The following is an 8,338-nucleotide window of genomic DNA, read 5'->3' on the forward strand; positions in this document are numbered from 1 at the left end:
AATCATAAAATAAATGGTGTTTAGAAAAGAATATTAGTAGATTTCAAACTAGTCTTAAAACACATAGCTGCTCTCACATTATACCTTGGGATGAAGTGTGGTCTTACCTTGCCAAATAGAGCTGTAAATGCCACAGCAACTTCCTGGCACTGAGCATTACTTCGAGATATCAACAGTCAGGATGCTCTCCTCATCTGTGCCTGCAATTTATGTTCAATTATGTCTCAGATCCCATATGTCCACTCTCTCAATAACCTTTGTAACCAGCTCCCCAGTCACTTTAATTCCTTATCTCATAAAATATATTTTATTAAATAATTTATTAAACTATAAAGTTTACAATAAAAAGTATTTTAAAAATAAAGAGAAGTTTTAATTTTGATAAAGTAAATCTACCATTTTTCACTTTTATGATGGGAGCTTTTGGTGTTTTATCTCAAAAACCTTCCTCTATCCCAGTTCTGTGAAGATTTTCTCCTAGATTTTCTTCTAGAAGTTTATCGTATTTTAGCTTTTATGTTTAGATCTATGATCCATTTCAAATTAAAGATCTGTATTTTTTGAAAGGTAAATCAATGTTGCATTTCTGCAATAAATTTCACTTGGTAATGATGTATTAAGTATTGCTGGATTCAATTTACAACATTTTAATAAGAAGTTTCGCATCTATGCTCATGAGGGATATTGGTCTGTAGTTTTGTTTACTTGTAACATCTCTGTCTGGTTTTATGGTATTAAGATACTGTTGGCCTCCTAAGATGAGTGGGAAGTGTTTCATTACTACTATTTTCTCAAAGAGTCTGTATAAGATTAGTGTTGCTTTTCTTTTAATATTTGCTTGAACTTACCAGTCCTACCCCATGGGACTGGCGTTTTCTTTGGGGGAAGTTTTTAAAAATGTATTTCATTTTTTTAAATAGGAGAGTTATTCATATATTTATTTTTTTCCCCTGTGCCAGCTTTGTTACTTTGGTCTTTCAGGAATTTTCAATTTTATCAAAGTAGTTAAAATTTTTGTCAGAATATGTCCTTATTATTCTTTTAATGTATATGCGCTCCATGGAGTTTTCTCCTCTTTCATTCCATCTTTGGCAATTTTTGTCTTCCTCCATTTTTTTCTGATCAGTCTAGCAAAAGGTTTACCAATTTTACTGATCTTTTCAAGGAACTAGCTCTTTGTTTAGTTGATTTTCTCTACTTGTTTATTTTCTATTTATTTCATTATTCTATTCTTTATTTCATTTCTTCCACTTACATTGGTCTTAATTGTTTTTTTCAGCTTTTTAAAATAGAAGCTTATGTCATTGATTTTTAAATGTTTCCTTTTTTCTAACATTAGCACTTAAAACCATAAATTTTCCTCTAAGAGTCACTTTAGCTGCACCCTACAAATTTCAATGTGCTATTTTCATTATAGTTCAAAAATAATTTCATTTTATTCAGTTCAACAGTTCTTTTCAAATTTATCATGTTATTTATTCATCAAACCATGGTTTATTTAGAACTATATAGTTTAATTCTCAAATACTTAGGTATTTATTTCCAGATAATGTTTTTATTGTTTTCCAATTTAATTTCATTGTGGTCAGTGAATACATGCTGTATAACTTTGATTATTTTACATTTATTGGAAGTTATTTTATGGCTCAACATATCTATCTTGATGACTATTTCCTGTGCACTCAAAAAGAACACATATTCTTTGTTGGGTGTAGTTTTCTATATTTCAGCTAGGTCAAGCAGGGTGATATTGTTCATGTCTTCTATAAACAATGATTTTCTGTCAACTTATTTTGTCAATTACTGAATTTTGTTGAAATTTTCAACTATAATTATGGATTAATTTTTTCTTTCATTTCTCTCAGTTTTGACTTCATGTGTTTTGAAGCTCTATTATTAGATGCATACACATTTAGGACTGCTATGTCCTCTTGATGAATTGATAATTTTATCGTTATGAGATGATATTTTTTACTTTGGTAATATTGTTTGACCTGAAGTTTATTTTGTCTGTTATTGATATAGCCACTTTAGCTTTTTTATGACTAAAAACTTATCTTTATATTTACAGTGATTATTATGTACACCATAAAGTTTGGCCTCACTTTTTCATCCAGTATGAAAGTCTCTGACTTTTGATTGGACTGTTAGAACATTTGTGTAGATCCAGATTTCTGTATGGTGTTATTTTTATCCAGCCTAAAATAACTTCCTTTATCATTTTTATAATGCTGTTAGTGATATATTTTCTTAGACTTTTCTGAAAATGACTTTATTTTGCCTTCATTTTTGAAGGATATTTTAACTAGACATAGAATCTGATTATAGTTTTTTTTCTTTTAGTATTCTAAAGAAGTTTTTTCATTGCCCTCCAACCTATATTTTTCCTAATGAGAAGTCAATATTAATTCTTATCCTATTAATTCTACTTCATGTAAAATGCATTGTTTGTCTTTGGCTCACTTAAAATTTTTCTCTTTATAATTAATTTTCAACAATTTCATTTTATGCCCCTTGGTATGATTTTCTTGGTGTTTGGTTTAATTGGGGCTCACTGAACTTCATGCAATTGTGAGTATATAATTTCATTCAAATTTGAAAAATATGTACCATTATTTCATCACAAAATTTTCTGCTTCCCCTCCCTCTGGGATACCATTTTATATCACTTGATATTGTCCAAAGCTCACAGAGTGAGTGTGTTCATTCATTTTCAGCACTTTTTGCTCTCTGTGCTTTAGTTTGAACAGTTTTATTGCTATACCTTTAAGTTCATTAATGTTTTATGTTATTGTGTACAACTTCATGTTTTCCTATAAATTCTTCAAAATATTTATAATTGCTATTTTAAAGTCTGCTAATTTTATCATCTATTTTATTTAGGGTTTTGTTTCTATTAACTAATTGCACTCCTAGTTATTAGTCACTTTTTCCTGCAATTCTAGTAATTTTTGATTCAATGCTGAATATGATGATTTTTAAGTTGTTGAGTTGGATTTTTAGTCTTCCTGTAAAGAACACTGAGTTTTGTTGTGGCACAGTTATTTCCTCCATTCAAGGTTTTTCAAAAACCTTTGTCCATGAGATGGTAGAACAGCTTTAATGTGGACATCATTCAGCCCTGCTACTAAGGTATGACCCTTTTGGGGTCTCTACTGAATGCTTTGATTGTTCAACAATGTTTCTCCGCTCTGACTTGTCTGAACTCAAATATCTCCCAGGCCTGTTCATACTCTCTTCCTGCTTTGCATTCTGTAAGTGCCTCGAGTTAGAAAGGTGGAATGATTGTAGGACTCACCTGTTTCCCTCCTCTTTAGGATCAGTCTTGTGCTACCTGTTTTCCAAAGTCTGAAACAGTTGTTTCCCATATTTTGTTCAATTTTTTAGTTGGTTATGGTTGGCGCACTAATCTAGTACTTGTTACTTGCTTTAATTCTTTTTATTGTAAAATGAAACAAAATTACAGAAAAACACACAAAAGAAAATGTAGCTTAGTGAATTACTATACAGTTAAATACCTGCTATAGTCTAAATGTTTCTCAAAAAATTCATATGTTGAGATCCTAAGGTAGGATACCTAAGGTAATGGTATTAGGAAGTGAGGCCTTTGGGAGGTGCCTAAGTCCTGAGGGTGGAATCCTCATGAATGTGATTAGAGCCTTATAAAAGAGGCTCCAGGGAGCTCCCTAGCCCCTTCTGCCTACTGAGGATATAAGCAGAAGGCTGCAACCTGGAAGGAGGCCCTCACCCAACCATGCAAGTGCTGTGAGCCTCCAAAAATGTGAGAAATAAATTTCTTTTGTTTATAAGCTACCCAGTCTGTGGTACTTTGTTAAAACAGCCCAAATGATCTAAGACAGTACTCTTGAACCATCTTGGCCAAGAAATAGAAATTGGCTAGCCATCCAAAAAGCCTCTCTGTGTGCCTTTTCCTATCACAGCCTCCTCCCACCCATATCCACTCTCCCAACTTTTATACTCATTTCCTTGAAGTTTTTATGGTTTGTGATCACCCAAGTGGGCATCCCTAGACACTACAGTTTAGATTTACCCATTTTTGTTAACTTGATCTGAATTTTAATTTACTTTTCATGTATAGATATTTCCTCCATTCCTTTCTTTTCTTTAATATTTATCTGTTGAAGAACTGAGCTGTTTGTCCTGGCCAGTTTCTCATAGTCTTGATTTTGTTGATTACATACTCATGGTGTAATTCAACAACTTCTATTTTTTTTCTATTTCCTGCAAGTTGTCTTCAGGATCCAGAAGCTTGATAAAACTACATTTTTATCCCTTTGGTAGCACTATAATCTTTCATCCAAAGGCACAAATAACTTGTTTTTAGTCAATTTTGATGTTAGCAGTCATTTGTGCTCGATGTCTAGATTCATTAATTCACTGGTATTTGCAAAATAGTGGTATCCCAATGTTTTTATTTATTAGTTGGAATAAATTTATAAGAATAAACTCCCTCATTTATCATTTACCAAGTAGCATGGTTCATTAGGAAGGGTGAAATGAATGCTTGCTTCTTTCCTTTTATTTGTGTTTTTAAGATAATGATTTGTGACTGTATTAGTTTCCTATGGCTGCTGTAACAAATTACCACAAACTTGGTGCCTTAAAACAATACCCAGGGGCCAGCCCCATGGCTGAGTAGTTGTTCGTGTGCTCTGCTTTGGCAGCCCAGGGTTTCGCCGGTTCAGATCCTGGACAGGGACACGGCATCACTCATCAGGTCTTGTTGAGGCAGCATCCCATATAGCACAACAAGAGGCACTCACAAGTGGAATACACAACTATGTACAGTGGGGCTTTGGGGAGAAGAAGAAAAAAAAAGAAAAGATTGGCAACAGATGTTAGCTCAGGTGCCAATCTTTAAAAAAAAAAAAAAATCTATTTATTCTCCTACAGTTCTGGAGGCCAGAAGTCTGAAATGAATCTCATGGAGGTAAAATCAAGGCTCTAGGGGAGAAGCCCTTTCTTTTCCAGAGACTAGAGCTGCATTCTTTGCAATCCTTCACTCACGGCCCTTCCTCCATCTTCTCTCTCTGACTCTGTTTCCATCACATGGCCTTCTTCTTTTCTGTCTATAGTCAAATCTCCCTCTGCCTCCCTCAGAAGGATACTTGTGATTACATTTAAGACCCACCTGTATAATTGAGGATAATCTCCCCATCTAATATCCTTAACTTAATCACATCTGCAAAGACACTTTTTCCACATACAGTAAAAATCATAAGAACTGGGTATCTTTGGAGGCCTACCACAGTGACCAATGAAATCTTTAAAAAATATTGTTTAATATTACTATGAACTCACAAATTTAAACACATTTGGTTGGTTTCAATCCATTGTAACTTTTATACAATCCATGGCTAGCGAGAGCCTCAATTTGATTTCTGAATCCCTTTGACATGACCCTTGTAATCTTTGCTTGTTTCTCTGCTATATAGTACTTCAAGATATTCTAGTACATTTTCTACTGTAGACCTGGAATCAGTCATTTCTTGAAGAAGCCCTGGTTTTTTACAAAGAAAATAGTATGTCAAAACAATACTCTGGAAGCTGGGGTTGCTATTTGCTATGGTTGGTGATTTTTTCTTAGGATTTTACAAATTCAAGATTATAGGCTTGTTACTTAACCTTTTTTATTTTACATCTGTATCTCCTTTTTTCTAGCCAGAGAATCCTGGGTCTCAAGGTCGTAAGAAATGACAGATTTAGACTATATCATAATTACTCATTTTCTTTCTCTCACTTATGCTTTAACCCATTTAAGTACCTGAAATAGATTACTTCGTTTCTTTTGGCATAAAGCATTGTTGTTAAAAAAAATCTGATGATAATATAATTTTGATGCCCTTATAAAATATATGCTCTTTTCCCCAGATTCCCAAAGGATTTTTTCTTTTCTTTAAAGTCTAGTAATTTTACTAGAATATGTCTTGGTCTTGGTTGTTCTGCTTTGATATTCTCAGGTAACAATGTGCTCTTTTAATGTATATTTCACAACAATATTTTCAGCAAGTTTTTAATATTTATTCTATTCCCTAGATTTCCTGTTTTTTTAAGGGACTCCTATATCTGAATGTTGACTCTTCATATATTCAGTATTTGTCATTTTCTCTCAAATCCTTTTTATCTCTTCATTTTATTTTTAACCTTTTATTTTATTTTTTATCTTTTAATCTACTTTTTCTCTTAAGGCATTATTTGTCGTGTTTGGTGTCTGTATGTGTGTTGTGTTTTCTCTTCTAGTTCATTCATCAGTTCTGAAATATTTTTTCTTTTCTTTCTTTTTTGAGCAATATCAGCTAATTTCTGAGTTTTCCTAATTCTGATTTTTGTTGTTTTTTCATATCTTGTATCTTTTTTTAATGTCTTTCAGCTCATTTTGAAATGGTATGCTTCAGTCTGCATATATCTTGAGTATGTCTTTCTAGCATGGTTTCTTTGCCTGCAGGGTTATTCTGTTTCTTATTGTCATCTTTTCTTATAGTTACTTCTATGGCATTTGACTTCAATAGTTTTCTAATGTTCATTTTTATGTGGATTTAATTTTCATGACTTCTTTGAAGATTTGGTTCAGATACCCTTTCTAACTTCTTTTGAGCTCCTTTTTCTGCTGTTTCATATATTAGCAAAACTCTGATGGCTTGCTTGGGGCAGCTCCCAGCTCTGTCCTTCTCCCTTTTATCTACACCTTTTTTCCTTCATCTCAGTTGTTCCTATGCTGCCCAATTTTGTTTCTTTCCAGCGGTTTGTCTTTAGTATGAGACCTTGCACTTGAAGGGAGCCCTAGTGGATCAGTTATGAGAATTTATGGGAATTTGTGACTACAGATGACTTGTTTTCACCACCTACTTGTATTTTGAGGCTTGTGAGGATACTCTGTTGTCTTGTTTATCTATATTGTTTGGTTTTGGCTTTGTTATCTAGTTGCAATGTTTGTTTTTACGAGGGAATTCAAAAGAGCTCAAATCTATCTACCATCTCTCAGAATTCTCAGAATTCTGCACAGTTACTTAAGTGAAATAGTTTGATATAAAAAAAAAGTTAGATACTACAGAACCAAAAGGCACAATATGAACCCTTGAATATCGCAGAGCTAGAAACTGCAGGGCACAACTACCATATCTAGAGCTGGGAGACCACAGAAGGGTGTACTGCTTGGCTGGTGCTGGCATTTCTGAGTTCAGATAAGAGGACTCATAGGGTTGGGATCCAGCCCTAAGAGAAGCTGGAGCTACCACTGGTATTGGTTTCCCTGTGCGGGCACCATCAGCATGGTGTTTGGAAAACTGCAAACTAGAGTCAACTGCTCCTTTAGTAAGGGAATGTCACTGTGGGTGTGAAGCTCTATAAGGTGATGCTATAGGAGCAAGAAGCAAATGGTAAGAAAAAGAGGAGTTTCTTTCTTCTTCCTTCTGTTTTGCGATCACCCCCTATTGCCCCCTATTGCCAGAGCTTAACAGGGAACAAGCTGACAAATCAGAAATGCTATTTTCAGAGTTCTAGTTCCAGATCACAAAGCAAAATAGAGAAGGGTAAATTTGAAGCTGAGAGACAATACCTTAAAAACTGGCTTATAACTTATATTCTTTTTGTAAACTTTCATCATCACATAATCTTTATCTTGTTTAGTACTTTTAACTTTTCCATTTTATCTGATATTAATGTTGCCTTTCCTCTACTTTTTGTATGCAGTTGTTTATCTCTGCTTCCAATTTTTTTTTTCAAGATTGGCCTGAGCTAACATCTGTTGCCAATCTTTATTCTTTTTTTCCTTCTTCCCAAAGCCCCTCAGTGCACTTGTATGTTCTAGTTGTAGGTCTTTCTGGCTTTCCTATGGGGGACGCTGCCTCAGCATGGCTTGATGAGAGGTGCTAGGCCTGTGCCCAGGATCTGAACCAGCAATACCCTGGGCCGCCAAAGCAGAGCATGCAAACTTAACCACTTGGCCACAGGGCCAGCTCCTTGCATTTTTTGTTTTCAACATTTCTTCACTACTTTGTTTAAATGTGTGTTTTTTTAAGGAATGTAGTGATAGGTTTTTCAACCCAATCTGAGAATCTGATTTATACTTTGGGGAATTTAATCACTCATATGTTTTTTTTCCTTTCACCCTACTTTGTTTGCATTTCTAAAAGTTTTCCCTTATTTCACTTTAAATATTTCCTTTATTTAGTTTTCCTGTTTTATCATTACTATTACTTATTTTTTTCCTCTTTTTAATTAGGAAATTCTATTATACTTTTTCATTCAACTGGTGATTATCATTTTTATACACTCAAAATGAAATCCATATGGAAGTAAGGGTTATGTGAAAATATGA

Source organism: Equus asinus, chromosome 21 (genome assembly GCF_041296235.1).
Source record: "Equus asinus isolate D_3611 breed Donkey chromosome 21, EquAss-T2T_v2, whole genome shotgun sequence".
Classification (NCBI taxonomy): Eukaryota; Metazoa; Chordata; class Mammalia; order Perissodactyla; family Equidae; genus Equus; species Equus asinus.